Source organism: Leopardus geoffroyi, chromosome C2 (genome assembly GCF_018350155.1).
Source record: "Leopardus geoffroyi isolate Oge1 chromosome C2, O.geoffroyi_Oge1_pat1.0, whole genome shotgun sequence".
In the NCBI taxonomy this organism is placed as follows: domain Eukaryota; kingdom Metazoa; phylum Chordata; class Mammalia; order Carnivora; family Felidae; genus Leopardus; species Leopardus geoffroyi.
This window is the reverse complement of record NC_059333.1, coordinates 55,308,952-55,323,442: the sequence shown is the minus strand read 5'-3', so window position 1 is coordinate 55,323,442 and position 14,491 is coordinate 55,308,952. Positions and strand designations below refer to the sequence as shown.

At 39.3% G+C, this 14,491-nt stretch overlaps 1 long non-coding RNA gene across 3 annotated transcripts in view; it reads right to left on the bottom strand.

Annotated features, from left to right (window-relative positions):
• Nucleotides 1-1,207: 1,207 nt before the first annotated feature.
• The window catches only part of LOC123610833, a 70,886-nt gene continuing 57,602 nt past the window's right edge, over nt 1,208-14,491 (bottom strand). For 2 of the 3 annotated variants that reach the window (XR_006718309.1, XR_006718311.1), the window contains exons 5-7: nt 3,035-3,129; nt 1,686-2,142; nt 1,227-1,289 (exon numbers count right to left, since the gene is read on the bottom strand). This is a non-coding gene — a long non-coding RNA (uncharacterized LOC123610833). Of the gene's footprint in view, nt 1,290-1,685; nt 2,143-3,034; nt 3,130-14,491 lie in introns of all 3 variants that reach the window. The other variant, XR_006718310.1, reaches the window with a different exon arrangement.

The following is a 14,491-nucleotide window of genomic DNA, read 5'->3' as shown; positions in this document are numbered from 1 at the left end:
CCATTTCTAGTCCCTCTTCCCTCTCTAAAGAAGGGGCAATAGAGCTGAAAATTCCAAGCTTCTAATCATGGCTTGGTCTTTCTGGTGACCAGCCTCCATCCAAGAGCCTACTCAGAGTCCCTCATTAGAACAAAAGATGCTCCTACTGCTCCTGTCACTTAGGAATTTACAAGAGTTTTAGGAGCTCTATGCCAGGATCCAAAGGCAGAGACCAATGTATATATTTTCTATTATCTCACACCAGGGTACAGAAAGATTTGATACATCCTGATAATTCTGATGAAAGAAGAGATGAATACAATTAGATAAAGTTAAGCCATAAAACAGAGATGATGCAATATAAAGATAATTGTTATTGGAATTGAAGTAAAAAGCCTATCAAATTAAGCTGTTGATACATAGATAAAATAGAAGAAAATGTCCCTGAAATGAAGACAAAATTGAATTTTTATTTATTTATTTATTTATTTATTTATTTATTTATTTTTTTCCAACGTTTATTTATTTTTGGGACAGAGAGAGACAGAGCATGAACGGGGGAGGGGCAGAGAGAGAGGGAGACACAGAATCGGAAACAGGCTCCAGGCTCCGAGCCATCAGCCCAGAGCCCGACGCGGGGCTCGAACTCACGGACTGCGAGATCGTGACCTGGCTGAAGTCGGTCGCTTAACCGACTGCGCCACCCAGGCGCCCCCAAAATTGAATTTTTAAATGGACATCCATGTTCCAGGACCAAGACATATCCTAATTAAGCTGAATATCAAATAAAAGGGAAGAGGAGAGAAAATTTTACTTTTTTGTTGAAACAATTTTGTAACAAAACAGTAGAAAAAGGATGGAGAAGACAAGGAAGGGCCTCTAACTTCTCTACAAAAGACAACAGAGAAGGTGATTTCATAACGTTCCATTTCTTATCAGTCTGTGCTGTTTTCATGGAGAGCACCAGTCTATGACAGAAATGGAGAACCAAGGAAATATTTCTATTAAATGCCCTCAAGGAATTCCTTTTCTCCTCTTCCTTCCTACCTCCTCTCCTTTCAACTTCAGGACCTTTTGCACAATGTCTTCTGAGGTAGAACTCCCAAGAACAAAAATAGGAAAAAGGTACATCCCTAAAGTAGCAGCCATTTTCTACCTGAGACAAGTCCTGTGGCTATGTTAAATATGTGGCTAAAACTGAATTGGGGAAGAGAAAAAAAATGATAAACTTATTCAAAAAGCAGTATTACTTGCCTTGAATAGATCTGAATGTCTTGGGTTGTCAGAATCCAGAAATCCCCAACTGTAACCTGAACAAATGAAAGTACAATTAGCAGAGCAGAAAGTTGGGGGAGATGTTAAATTGTCAATAAAATCATGTTTGTGTCAACATACTGTCAGCAAAAGTAGACAGGTGGAGGCTCGGAGAGTAAAATATTTACAGGTTTCCAGTTAATCTACTGCTTACTCTTTCAGACCTATTTTCTAGTGACTAACTCTTGCAGTAAAATAGAAAATGAAATGAGGTACTCTCTAACCCAATTTATATACCATAAAAATGTCAGATTGTTGTTGAATTTTCATATTAAAAATTTTACTTCCCAACTAGAAAAACCACATCTATGTAACTAGTAAGTATACATTCTTGTATGAATTAGATGAATATAAATAGCAATATAGAAATCAAATCTCAGATCCTTACTAACCTTATTTCCTAAACCTGTAACAGATCTAACTTTCTTCTAAAATTAAAATGTCAACTCAGTACTTCAGGTCAGTTATGTGGATTGAATTAGTTTTATCTTTTATTAAAAGAAAAAAAAAAACAAAAACAAACAAACAAAAACCACCCAGGCTACTCAGGTCCTCGGCGAATGAATTACTCTGATTAAACCAACCTGGAAACACAAGAGAAATGCAGGGTTAAGGTAGGAGGTAGAGAAAAGTGGGAAATAAAATATGCTACTTGGTTACAAGAAGAGAGAAGTAAACAAGACGAGCTTAGCTACTTGAGTGGAGGGAGATGGGAATTGAATCCTTATAAAGCAGAGATTACAAGAATTTGTCAAAGAGATAAAAATGACCATGGGTCATCCTCAAAATGTCAAAAAGGAAAAGAGGAACAATCAAGTCTCTCAAATTACCCGAAGGAAGAAAAGAAGCCTGCAAGAGATAAGGACATTTGAAATAATTGGGGGCAGAGGAGGGAAATGCAGCAGACTTCAGGTGTGGTGGGTGAAGAACATGGGGAAAGAACTTTGATGGAATAGGAGGTAACTTAAGAAAAAAGACCCCAAGAAGGTGACTGTAGGAGAAAGCAAATGCCTCAGAAAACAACGGAAGAATTTGGAATCTTCGGAAAGGAAATGAATAAACGTGGGAACTAGAGCAACAATACACTTGGAATTCAACCATCTGTTTCTGCTGCTGCATCTCTGGAATTCACAGACTAGAGGCAGGCAGAAGCCCTGCAAAGACAACTTGGAGAACCACCTCAGAGCACACAACACAAAGAGCACAAGAATGCAGAAGATTTAGAAAAGTAACGTAGGAAGTGCACGGAGGATGTAAAGTTGTTTTGCTATAAAATAAAAAGCTTAATTCAATGGGGAAAATTGGTTTGGAGGGCCCAGTCTCTTCATTCTCAAATTTTAAAAAAACTAACTGCAAGACCAGAAGACATAAATTAGAAGAGATATTTGTGGAAGTATAATCTCCTCTTTTCTTTTCAATGAGAAAGGAAGTTTTCTTTCATTTACTTGTAATGCTATGAAATTTTTCCTCTGTGTTCTAAGCTAAACCCGAATATGTGATGTCATTACTCATTTTTGATTGCTCTCAATTCCAAGATTAAAGCACATTTGGATAAACACGAGAGGAGTCTAAAGACTTTGAGAATTTACAGTTTTGTTACAAGCAATAACAATCACAATAATGACAACAAAATTTCAGAACAATTTGGTTTACACAACAAAGGACTTTTTCTGAGATTCTGGGAGTCCCAGGCCAGTGTGACCCAGGAACCATCTTACCAGGTCCCATATCTTTGCTTTACCTTCTCTGGCTTTGCTTCATGTACAGTCTGGCTTTGCTCATGGTAATAACGTGGCCCCGGATGTCTCAGACCTGACATCTGCACACCACCAAACCCTGATGGAAAGAACAGGTATTTCAGCCAGCACCTTTTAAGGAGAAATGTGTTACCCAGAAACCCAATCAAACAATTCCTTGCACATGATTGGCTCACCTGGGTCATGTTATCCCACCCATCTGTGGAGCTGGTTTCTCCTACTCCCTCACTAGTTTCTCCTGGGAGCACTATTTTACTAAATCATTTGCACCTAAATCTTTGGCTAAGCAGTTGCTTCTAGTAGAAACGTCCTCAAGACACAAACAATGCACTGAAATCCTCTGACAGGTTATCCTTGAAAGCCCTGAACGGTTCCTTCCCACCTTCACGTCTCTGCAAATGCTGGCATTTCACACTGTGAATAAGACACTCTCATCTTCTCATACATACCCTTCCCCAGGTTCTGTGCTGCTCCTCCCCTGACCCAGCCTCCTACTTCTCCTGCAATTCTGAGACCTCTTTTCTGTGCCCTCTGAAAACATCATTTCATGTTAAGCTTCCCACTGCCCATACCTATGTAGGTTCCCACTGCCTTCCAGCTTCAGTTGAAACGTGATTCATTCCCAAAGGCACCATTTCCCTTTTTCCTTTTTCTTTTTTTTTTTATTTTTTTTTTAAATTTTTTTTTTCAACGTTTATTTTATTTTTGGGACAGAAAGAGACAGAGCATGAACGGGGGAGGGGCAGAGAGAGAGGGAGACACAGAATCGGAAACAGGCTCCAGGCTCCGAGCCATCAGCCCAGAGCCTGACGCGGGGCTCGAACTCACGGACCGCGAGATCGTGACCTGGCTGAAGTCGGACGCCCAACCGACTGCGCCACCCAGGCGCCCCTCCTTTTTCTTAATAAAGAGATGACTCATTTCCCATCTTCTTTCACACTGGAATCTGGATATAAAGCTGTCAATCTCTGCGTACAATGTTATTTCCAAACTGTCACGTCTGTATCATTAGGGTTTCAAGATCTCACTGCGATCTCACTGTGAGAATCTGTTTCTTCTGAACTAATCCTTACTCCCATATAGGAAGGTACCTAGGGAGTGTCAACTGTATTTAAGGTGGATGGGGCATATATAATTATGTTACAGTATTCTTTACATCCTTTATAGGTATGAAATTTAAAAATAAATTTTATTGAAGTATAATTAACATACAATATTATATTAGTTTCGGGTGTACAATGTAGCGATTCAATAATCCTATACATTACTCACTGCTCCCCATGATAAGTGGTGATATAACACTAATTAATAATACAACATTATTAAAACACTATTGACTATATTCCCTATGCTGTACTTTTTATCAGGCGTGAGATGTTTTTTAATGAATGTCTGTGGCTTGGATCATCTGTCTTGGCATTCTTATGCCTTCATTTGTTACCTACTAAATTCCAATCGGGCCCCAGAGATTTTGAGAATTAGCACCAAAACTCAGTCTCCCTCTCCATCCCCATTGTTATCAACATTCTGGCTGATTTTGATGCCCATGTGATGAGAAATACAAAACTCTCTTAATGAAGATCAAGAACTCTAAAACTAAGTCACTTCTTCACTTACTCTACACTTTCATAGATGGATTCCTGCCCAGAATTGTTTCATCCCTGAAGTATCAAACTCAGAATATCCTACACCTTAAAAGTTATCATCACAAGAAAAATAAATTGTAACCATGTGTTACAATTTACATTTTACAATAGGATTTTAGCCAAATCTATTGTGGTGACCATTTCACAGTATATACAAATATATCATTATGTTGTACCCCAGAAACTAATGGGATGTTGTATGTCAATTTATACATCAAATCAAAAAAGTTTTAATTAAAAACAAACAAGATCTGGGGCACCTGGGTGGCGCAGTCGGTTAAGCGTCCGACTTCAGCCAGGTCACGATCTCGCGATCCGGGAGTTCGAGCCCCGCATCAGTCTCTGGGCTGATGGCTCAGAGCCTGGAGCCTGTTTCCGATTCTGTGTCTCCCTCTCTCTCTGCCCCTCCCCCATTCATGCTCTGTCTCTCTCTGTCCCAAAAATAAATAAACGTTGAAAAAAAATTAAAACAAACAAACAAACAAACAAGATCATAAAACAAGGATATCCTACCCTGACACAACTTTCTGTCATCCCAAAACATCCTTTCTCCCCTCCCACTAACCTAACAATCTTACGATTTCTAAGACCTGACTTCATCAATTGCTCCCATTCTCACTTAGGCTATTACGTATTTCTTGGGTCTTTTGACAAAAACTATTTAACATTTTGAGCTGATTAAAAAAAAAGACTAACTAGATTTCTTTTCTTTTTTGCCAAGTTAATTTTGATAACTACAGAGCTGCTAGCTTAGCTTACATATTAATAATACATATTAATAATATTAATTGTATTAATATAATTAATATAATTAATATTAATGAATTATTAATAATCCATATTAATAATACAATTTGTAAATTTGTAAATCTCTGAGAGCAATGTCTAGCAATTGATGTGGTTATTTTAGAGGAGATTCAGATTCTCACAGACTAGTCATGTGGACAAAAAAGAATAGGTACAGCACTCCTAGACTGCAATAAGGCTTTGGTTTTCTTTTTCCCCAAAAAGACAAAAATGTGGTAGAAAGGTCCACCACTTCCAATTAGCACCTAATGCAACCAATGATGAAATGAATGAATAAACCAACATCTCTAAAGCATCTATCCTACAATTCACATGAGTGTTTATTATTTTGAATTCGATGAGGAGATTAAAAACTCCTTTCAATCAAAAACACTAAGTGCATGCCCTCTTAAAAAGAATGGAAGAAGGGAAGTGCCCCACATACCCCTCACACCCACTTATTCTCCACCATGTACATTTCGAATTGGAGATCAAGCCAGTTGTCATTGGCATTTAAGCAACACCTGAGTCACCGAAGCATGTGGGCTCTTGTTGATGTCATCTGGACAGTTCTTTCTCCAAGAAATGCTAGGATGTTTTTGCTTTTTTTTTTTAATTTTTTTTTTCAACGTTTATTTATTTTTGGGACAGAGAGAGACAGAGCATGAACGGGGGAGGGGCAGAGAGAGAGGGAGACACAGAATCGGAAACAGGCTCCAGGCTCTGAGCCATCAGCCCAGAGCCTGACGCGGGGCTCGAACTCACGGACCGCGAGATCGTGACCTGGCTGAAGTCGGACGCTTAACCGACTGCGCCACCCAGGCGCCCCAGGATGTTTTTGCTTTAATAGGCTACACAATCCTGATGTCAAAGAGAGAAGCCAGGTTTCATTTTCCTAATTAGCATTCCCAGACCACACAACATGCCCATGGCTTACAACCAGTTCTGGAAACAACTACCCATTACTTGCTAAAGGGAAAGTACCCTTTCCAAGGCTGGAAAACTAGTAAAAGATCACAATGACTTTCCAGGACCCTGAAGATTTGCACACTAAGGGTGGACCCATGATTTTTAAGGAAACTGAGGAAGGCTGAAAGGAAGTATTTAGTGAGACAGCTTAATCTTTTTTTATTATTTTGTTTAATGTTTATTTATTTTTGAGAAAGAGAGTGCGAGGGGGAGAGGGGCAGAGAGAGAGGGAGAAAGAGGATCCAAGGAGGCTCCACTCTGTCAGCATAGAGCCCAATATATGGCTTGAACTCATGAACTGCGAGATTGTGACCTGAGCCAAAGTCAGACACTTGACTGACTGAGCCACCCAGGTGCCCTGAGACAGGTTAATCTTAAAGCAGTCCACATGAAGGCATTCCTGTGTTCAAAAGGAAAGAAACGGGGACTCTCAGAACTACTTGGGTAGAGCAAGATTCTCCCAACAACTCCTTCGATGGGATTGTGTAGAAGTCATCGATCTGTTCCCTCCCTTCAACAGTCCCACAAGCCCTAGCCAAAAGGTACATGGGTAAGAGATTACTCCCCTGTTCACTATACAATCTGTCCACATAACTCTTCAGGGGCACAGATTTCAGAAGCATAATTTTTATTTATTCCATCAGCAAAGACTTCACATTTTTTCCACCAGCTCCCCACTTTAGTAAACTGGATGATGTTTTACATGCATTCATATACCACATGCCAGCTTCATAGCTGTCCTCTGCAGATACTGATTTTAAGTGGGCGAGGGTGTAGAAGCTGTTACTGACAGACATCCTTCTAATCTAAAGAGGTTAGGTATAAAAAATTATATAAGAACAAGTTCAGAGGAACATATATTTTTGGATTTTAAAAAATATTGCCAACTCCATTCGGGGAGGAAAGTGGAGGTTCAAGTATTTTATTATATTGACCAAAGGGTAAAACAGTATAAGGAGAAATAAGATTCTAAGTTGGCAGAATTCATAAATATGATTATAAAAACTCAGAATTACAGATCATTTTCTCTCATTAGAAAAATCTATGGAAGAGTAAGAGATTTTATCTTCCCAGAAATCTTTTTCCTCTTTAGTTGGCAGTGCTAATGGAGTCTAAACTACAGAAAAGAAAAAAAATTTTTCAATTAGATCACCTATAGAGACAGCCTTAAAAAGATGAAAAGTTAAGAGAGTCTTCTCTATGGAGATATATCTTTGAAAAGATGTTAAAAGCCTGGATAATTAGTTATGAGCTATAATAGTCTCCATTTAAGTCCCTATTTGATCTCTATTAAAATGAGAAAATGGAGGTGCAGAAAGTAAATTGCTCAAAGTCACAAAGATTCTTAAGCAGTGGGCCTGAGTCTCATTCCAAAGCTCATCCTTCTACTCCACACTGTCTGCATCATCAAGAGGAAGAGAAGCCAATTATCTTTTGGGCATGTTCAGGGGTGACCATTTCAGCCACACAGGTAAGATAGTTTCTCAATGCTCTTGCCTTCTAAGTGTGCACTCAAACCCAGATATAGAAAGCAAATCAAGTAAACAACAAAAGAATTGATCTTAGAAAGCTCTCTCAGGGGTACCTGGGTGGCTCAATCAGTTGAGTGTCCAACTCTTGACTTTGGCTCAGGTCATGATCCCAGAGTCATGAGATCTAGCCCTGTATCAGGCTCTGCCCACAGTGTCAAGCCTGCTTAAGATTCTATCTCTCCTTCTGGCCCTCTTCCTCACTTGCATGTTCTCTCTCTTTCTCTCTCTCTCTCAAATTAAAAAAAAAAACTCTCTGATTTTTATTCTATCTATAAAGATGGCTTAAGCAATATGAAAGACCCCCTTGTTCATCCCTGTACACAAGAAGTCATCTCCTGTGGTTCACTTTATAACCAATAGAAGTCACTCAGTGAATGTTGGTGATGTGTCAGGAAATTTGCTAAGTAGGTTATAAACATGCCTTATTTGATCATAGTGATAACTCTGTAAAATACATACTAATATGTCCATTTTATAGGTGAGTAGATTAAGGTATTGAATAATTTATTTTGAATTTATTGCAAGTGGTAAGGCCTTAGCATAAAGCACTTGCTATTAATCTTATACTACATATCACAGAGGACAGAGAATATGACCAACATGCATGCTTTGACCAGTTTATTCTCCTCTTCAAATATTCAATAAATTCATTTTGCTCAAAAATACAAACTCATCAACATGACTTCAATCTTCTTTAATTTACTGAGGCTTGTTTTGTGGTCTAATATATGATCTATTCTGGAGAATGTTCATGTGCACTTGAAAATAGTGTGCATTCTGCTGCTTTAGGATGGAATGTTCTGAATATATCTGTTAAATCCATCTGACCCAGTGTATCAAAGACATTGTTTTCTTGTTGACTTTCTGTGTAGATGATATGTCCATTGATGTAAGTGGGTGTTAAAGTCTCCTGCTATTTTTTTTTTTTTTTTGTAATTTATTTAAGAGAGAGAGAGAGCAAGTAGGGGAGGGGCAGAGAGAGAGGGAGAGAGACAATCCGAAGCAGGCTCTGTACTGACAGCACAGAGCCCGACATGGGGCTATATCTCTTGAACCATGAGATCATGACCTGAGCTGAAATAAAGAGTCAAATGCTTAGGGCATCTGGGTGGTAGTTGAGCAACAGACTTCAGCTCAGGTCATGATCTCACAGTTCGTGAGTTCAAGTTCTGCGCTGGGTTCTCTGCTGTCAGCACAGAGCCTGCTTCAGATATTCTATTCCCCTCCCTCCCTGCCCCTCCCCTGATCACTCTCTCTTTCTCTTACTCAAAAATAAATAAACATTAAACAAAAAAAAAGAGTTGGATGTTTAGCCAACTGAGCCACCCAGGTGCCCCTAAAATCTCCTACTATTACTGTATTATTGTTGATTAGTTCCTTTATGTTTGTTATTAGCTGCTTTATGTATTTGGGTGTTTCTATGTTGGATGCATAAATATTTATAATTGTTATATCTTATTGTTGAATTGTCCTCTTTATTATTATATAGTGTCCTTCTTTATCTCGTTACAGTCTTTGTTTTAAAGTCTATTTTGTCTGCTATAAATATTGCTACTCCAGCTTTCTTTTCACATCCATTTCCATGAGAAATGTTTCTCCATCCCCTCACTTTATCTGCAAGTGCCATAGGTCTAAAATGAGTGTCCTCTAGGCAGCATATAAATGGGTCCTTTTTTTCCCCCCATTCATTCTGTCACCGTATGTCTTTTGATTGGAGCATTTAGTCTATTTACATTCAAAGTAATTACCAATAGATACGTATTTATTGTCATTTTATTACTTGTTTTGTGGTTGTTTCTGGAGACTTTTTTTCTGATCCTTTCTTGTCTTTCTTTCTTTCATGGTTTGTTCATTTTCTTCAGTGACATATTTGGATTTCTTTCTCTTTATTGTTTGCATATTTGGTAGTGGTTATGATTTGTGGTTACCGTTAGGTTTCTATATAACATCTTCTGCATCTATCAGTCTATATTAAGTTTGAACCATTCTTTACTCCTGTCCTCCCCATGTTTTAGGTATATGGTGTCATATTTTACATCCTTCTATTTTGTGAGTTCCTTGACTGCTTTTTTAAAAAAGAAATATTCATTTTTAGCGCTTTCATATTCCTACCTTCATACTGTCATTTTTTGGTCTTTCCTTTCTTCTCAAAGAGTGGCCATTAATATTTCTTGTGGGGGGAGGGGCGCCTGGGTGGCTCAGTGGGTTAAGCGTCCGACTTCGGCTCAGGTCATGATCTCATGGTTGGTGGGTTCAAGACCCTCATCGGGCTCTGTGCTGACAGCTCAGAGCTTGCTTCAGGTTCTGTGTCTCCCTCTCGCTCTGCTCCTACCCCATTCATGCTCTGTTTCTCTCTGTCTCAAAAATAAATAAACATAAAAAATTTTTTTTTTTTAATATTTCTTACAGGGCTGGTTTAGTGGTCATGAACTCCTTTAGTTTGTGTTTTTCTGGTAAACTTTTTATCTCTACTTCTATTCTGAGCGATAACCCTGCTGGATAGAGTATTTTTGCCTGCAGGTTTTTACCATCCACTGCTTTGAATATATCATGCCACTCCTTTCTGGCTTGAAAAGTTTCTGCTGAAAAATCCACTGAGAGCCTTATGGAATTTCCTTTATATTTGATACTCTTCTTTTGTCTTGCTGCTTTTTATATATTTTCTTTATCACTATATTTAGCCACTTTAATTATAATATTGCTTGGTGTAGATATGCTTTTGTTGATTTTGTTGGGGGTCCTCTATGCCTCCTTGATCTGGGTATCTGTTTTATTCCCCATATTAGGGAAGTCTTCAGCTATTATTTCTTCAAATAAATTCTGTCCCCTTTTCTCTCTCTTCTTCTTCTGGAACTTCTATAATTGTTATTACATTTGATGTAGTCACTGAGTTTCCTAAGTCTATTCTCATTTTACATAATTATTTTTTCTCTCTTTTGTTCAGTTTGATTACTTTTCATTACTGTGTCTTTTAGGTCATGAATTCATTCCTCTGCTTCTTTCAGCCTGCTATTCTTTCCATCAAGTGTGTTTCTCATTTTCTTTATGTAGCCCTTTATCTCTGCTATGTTATTCTTTATCTCTGTATTAACAGTCTCACTTACTCATGTCTTCCACTCTTTTCTCAAGCCTAGAAAGCATCCTTATGATCATTGCTTTACATTCTCTATCAGGTATGTTACTTATATCTGTTTCTCTTAGGTCTCCAGCAGTGGCCTTGTCCTGTTCTTTTGCTTGTGACAAATTCCTCTGTCTTCTTATTTTGTCTAAGTCTCTGTGACTGTTTCTGTATGTTAGGAAAATCAGCTATGTCTCTTGTTCTTAAGGGTAATGGCCTTATGAAGAAGAGGTCCTGTAGTGCCCTGCCATGTAGTGTCCTCTGTGCCCCAGGGCCTGGTGCTTCTGGGAGTGTCTCCAATGTGTGCTGCATGTTCTCCGCTATTGTGTACTGGCTGCTTTATCCTTCAGGACAGTTGTCTACAGAAGCTCTCTTTGCCTGTTGCAGGTAGTGTTTTTGTCCCTCGCCTGAATGTGGCACGTTTTAACTAGGTGTGCTCTAGTCTGCTTATGAAATAAGACCTGTTGCCACTGCTGGAACTGAGGCCTCGCAAAACTCCTGGGTTGGAAAATGTAATGTTGGCAGGGGCTTGGGCCAGTCTTCTGAAGGAGGGGGCCCACCACGCTGGGACTGAGGCAAGTGTGACTGGGAAGAGTGGTTTCACAGGAGCGTGGGGGTGCCAGACTTGGTGAAAGCAAGTTAGGTAGCCAGTGTCAGTGCTGCACTGGTTCCCACAGGTGGCCCTATGCTTATGCTGAGAAACAGGGGAGGGAAATGGTGCCTGCCAGTTCCTTTGTTCCTGGAAGAGTCTCTGTGAACATTGCCTCTCTGGGACCCACTCCAAGATGAGCAACTAACCTCCCCATTGTGTGCCCCAGGCACTTTTCAGGTTGTTGTTTCCAAACTGTATGTCTGTGGGCTGTTTGCCAGCCTTCTCTCTAAGAGCAGCCCCAATGTCCTTTGAGTTCTCCCAGAGTCAAGCACACTGGCCTTTAAAACTGCAGGCTTTAAGCCCCACTGGTTGCAAGAACTCATGAAATTCAAGCCCTCTTGCTCTCCAAGCCAATTACTATGGGGATTTATTTTTTTCATGTACTCTTCTGAGTGTGAACCTGTCTCTTGCCCTTCTCTGTGACTGTGGCTCCCTTTCCACCATAACGGCCATAATCCATTTTCTCCCAAGCCACATTTCTGCACTTCCTACCTTGTTCATTGTAGCTTCTTCTCTACCTTTAGCTGTGAAGTTTGTTCTGCCAATCTTCAGGTCTATTTCTGGGGTATTTAGGATGATTTGATAGTTATCTGGTTGTATCAGTGAAGCGAGGCAAGCCTAGGGTCCTCCTGCTCCACCACAATCTTCTGATTTCCATAGGCTATCTTTAAATATAATGTACATTGTTAATGATAAACGTACCTGCTAATTTTCTTGAGTCACATCGACATCCCTGAATGAGTTAGTCATGGAGGAGCTTTATACCCAATCACTTTGCATCCATATGATCTCACTGGTTGCTTATGGGGCATCTGATTAGGTGGTGTCTTCACTGACTGGCTAGTGCTGCTGCCTTAAGGGTTGATAAATATTTTGACTACACTCTCAGTCATGGATAAATATTAAATCTATACCTTTTATTTTTTTTTATTTTTTTTTCAACGTTTATTTATTTTTGGGACAGAGAGAGACAGAGCATGAACGGGGGAGGGGCAGAGAGAGAGGGAGACACAGAATCGGAAACAGGCTCCAGGCTCTGAGCCATCAGCCCAGAGCCCGACACGGGGCTCGAACTCACGGACCGCGAGATCGTGACCTGGCTGAAGTCGGACGCTCAACCGACTGCGCCACCCAGGCGCCCCTAAATCTATACCTTTTAAATGAAAGCTATTCCTGAAATTTAACTCTTCAGAAATAGTTATGGCAACTGAGAATATAGCATAGACCGTAGCTATCTACATCTGATAACGTCTGGGTGGAAGGTATATAAGCATACCACAAATGACCTTGTTGAGAAAGACCAATAAGGAATAAGAATGTTGGGATATAAACCTGGCTCTTACACTTAGGTCTGTGGCATTGGACAGAGGTGGTTAATATACAAATTAATGTGTATAAAATTTTCTGAAACAATGCCTGGAATATAGTATGTACACAGTAAGTTTTAGCTAGTATAAATACCTTGGAACTCAGAAATGAGTCCCCCTTACCAATAATTACCAGATGGAATTTTAGAAGTTACCAAAGGCTTTTTACCTTATAGTTAAAAGTGATAAAATCTTGGGAATAAAAAATATCTATATGTTTATTGTCTACAGGTCCCACAGGCAAATAATGTATCTCAGATGAAAAAAGTTAACAACAGTTACCATCTTAGCCCTTAGAACTCTGTTCCAATATATACCCCCCGAACCCCGCACCCAGGAGATGATCTTTCCAGTAACCCACCAGGTCTAGAAATAAGGTGCTTTGTATATTGTGCCTTAGCATTTTTTTAATGTTTATTTATTTTTGAGAGAGACAGAGAGCCCGGGGCAGGGGTAGGGACAGAGAGAGGGGAGACACAGAATCCAAAGCAGGCTCCAGGCTCCGAGCTGCCAGCACAGAGCCCGATGCGGGGCTTGAACTTGCAAATGGTGAGATCATTACCTAAGCCAAAGTCAGATACTCAACTGACTGTGCCACTCAGACACCCCAGTTCCTTATCATTTTATGAAATTTTATATTAACTCTAGGTTTATACATGCTTTATATTTACTGAGATCCTGCTTTCAAGAAGGGGTTTGTAATATAATCTGCCACTTGCCATGTTCAGAAATGCTTATCATAACTCAATATCATCAGCATTAGGTACTTTAAACATTTTGCTAATAAAAAGGGGCACCTTTGTCTTGTATTAATTCACATTATAATGTTCTAAACAAACGAGATAGCTTTGCTAAATATTTTCACCTGTTGCCTGTGTTACTTAGAAACATATTGTGAGGGGATTTTTTTCAGTTATCTCAAAAGTTATGGAAAGTGTTCTCACATAATTAGAGGTAAGTGATCATTAAGTGTTTTAGGTTTTTAAGAATATATAGCACAGCTTTGGGCTGTCTGGATGATTCAGTCAGTTAAGCATCCGACTTCAGCTCAGGTCATGATCTCACCACAGTTCCTGGGTTCAAGCCCTGTGTCAGGCTCTGTGCTGAGAGCTTGGAGCCTGGAGCCTGCTATATTCTGTGTCTCCTTCCCTCTCTGCCTTCCCTTGCTCACACCCCTGTCTGTCTCTCTCAAAAATAAATAAACACTAAAAAAATTTTTTTAAAGAATATATAGCACAGCTTTGAAAAAGGTATAACAAAATTTTTAGAGATCAGATGATTAGATGAAATAGTTCAAAGAATATATAAATTAAGGAAGTCTATTTAAACATGGGAAAATGCTTTTTTAAATATTTCAAATGCAGACTTAAA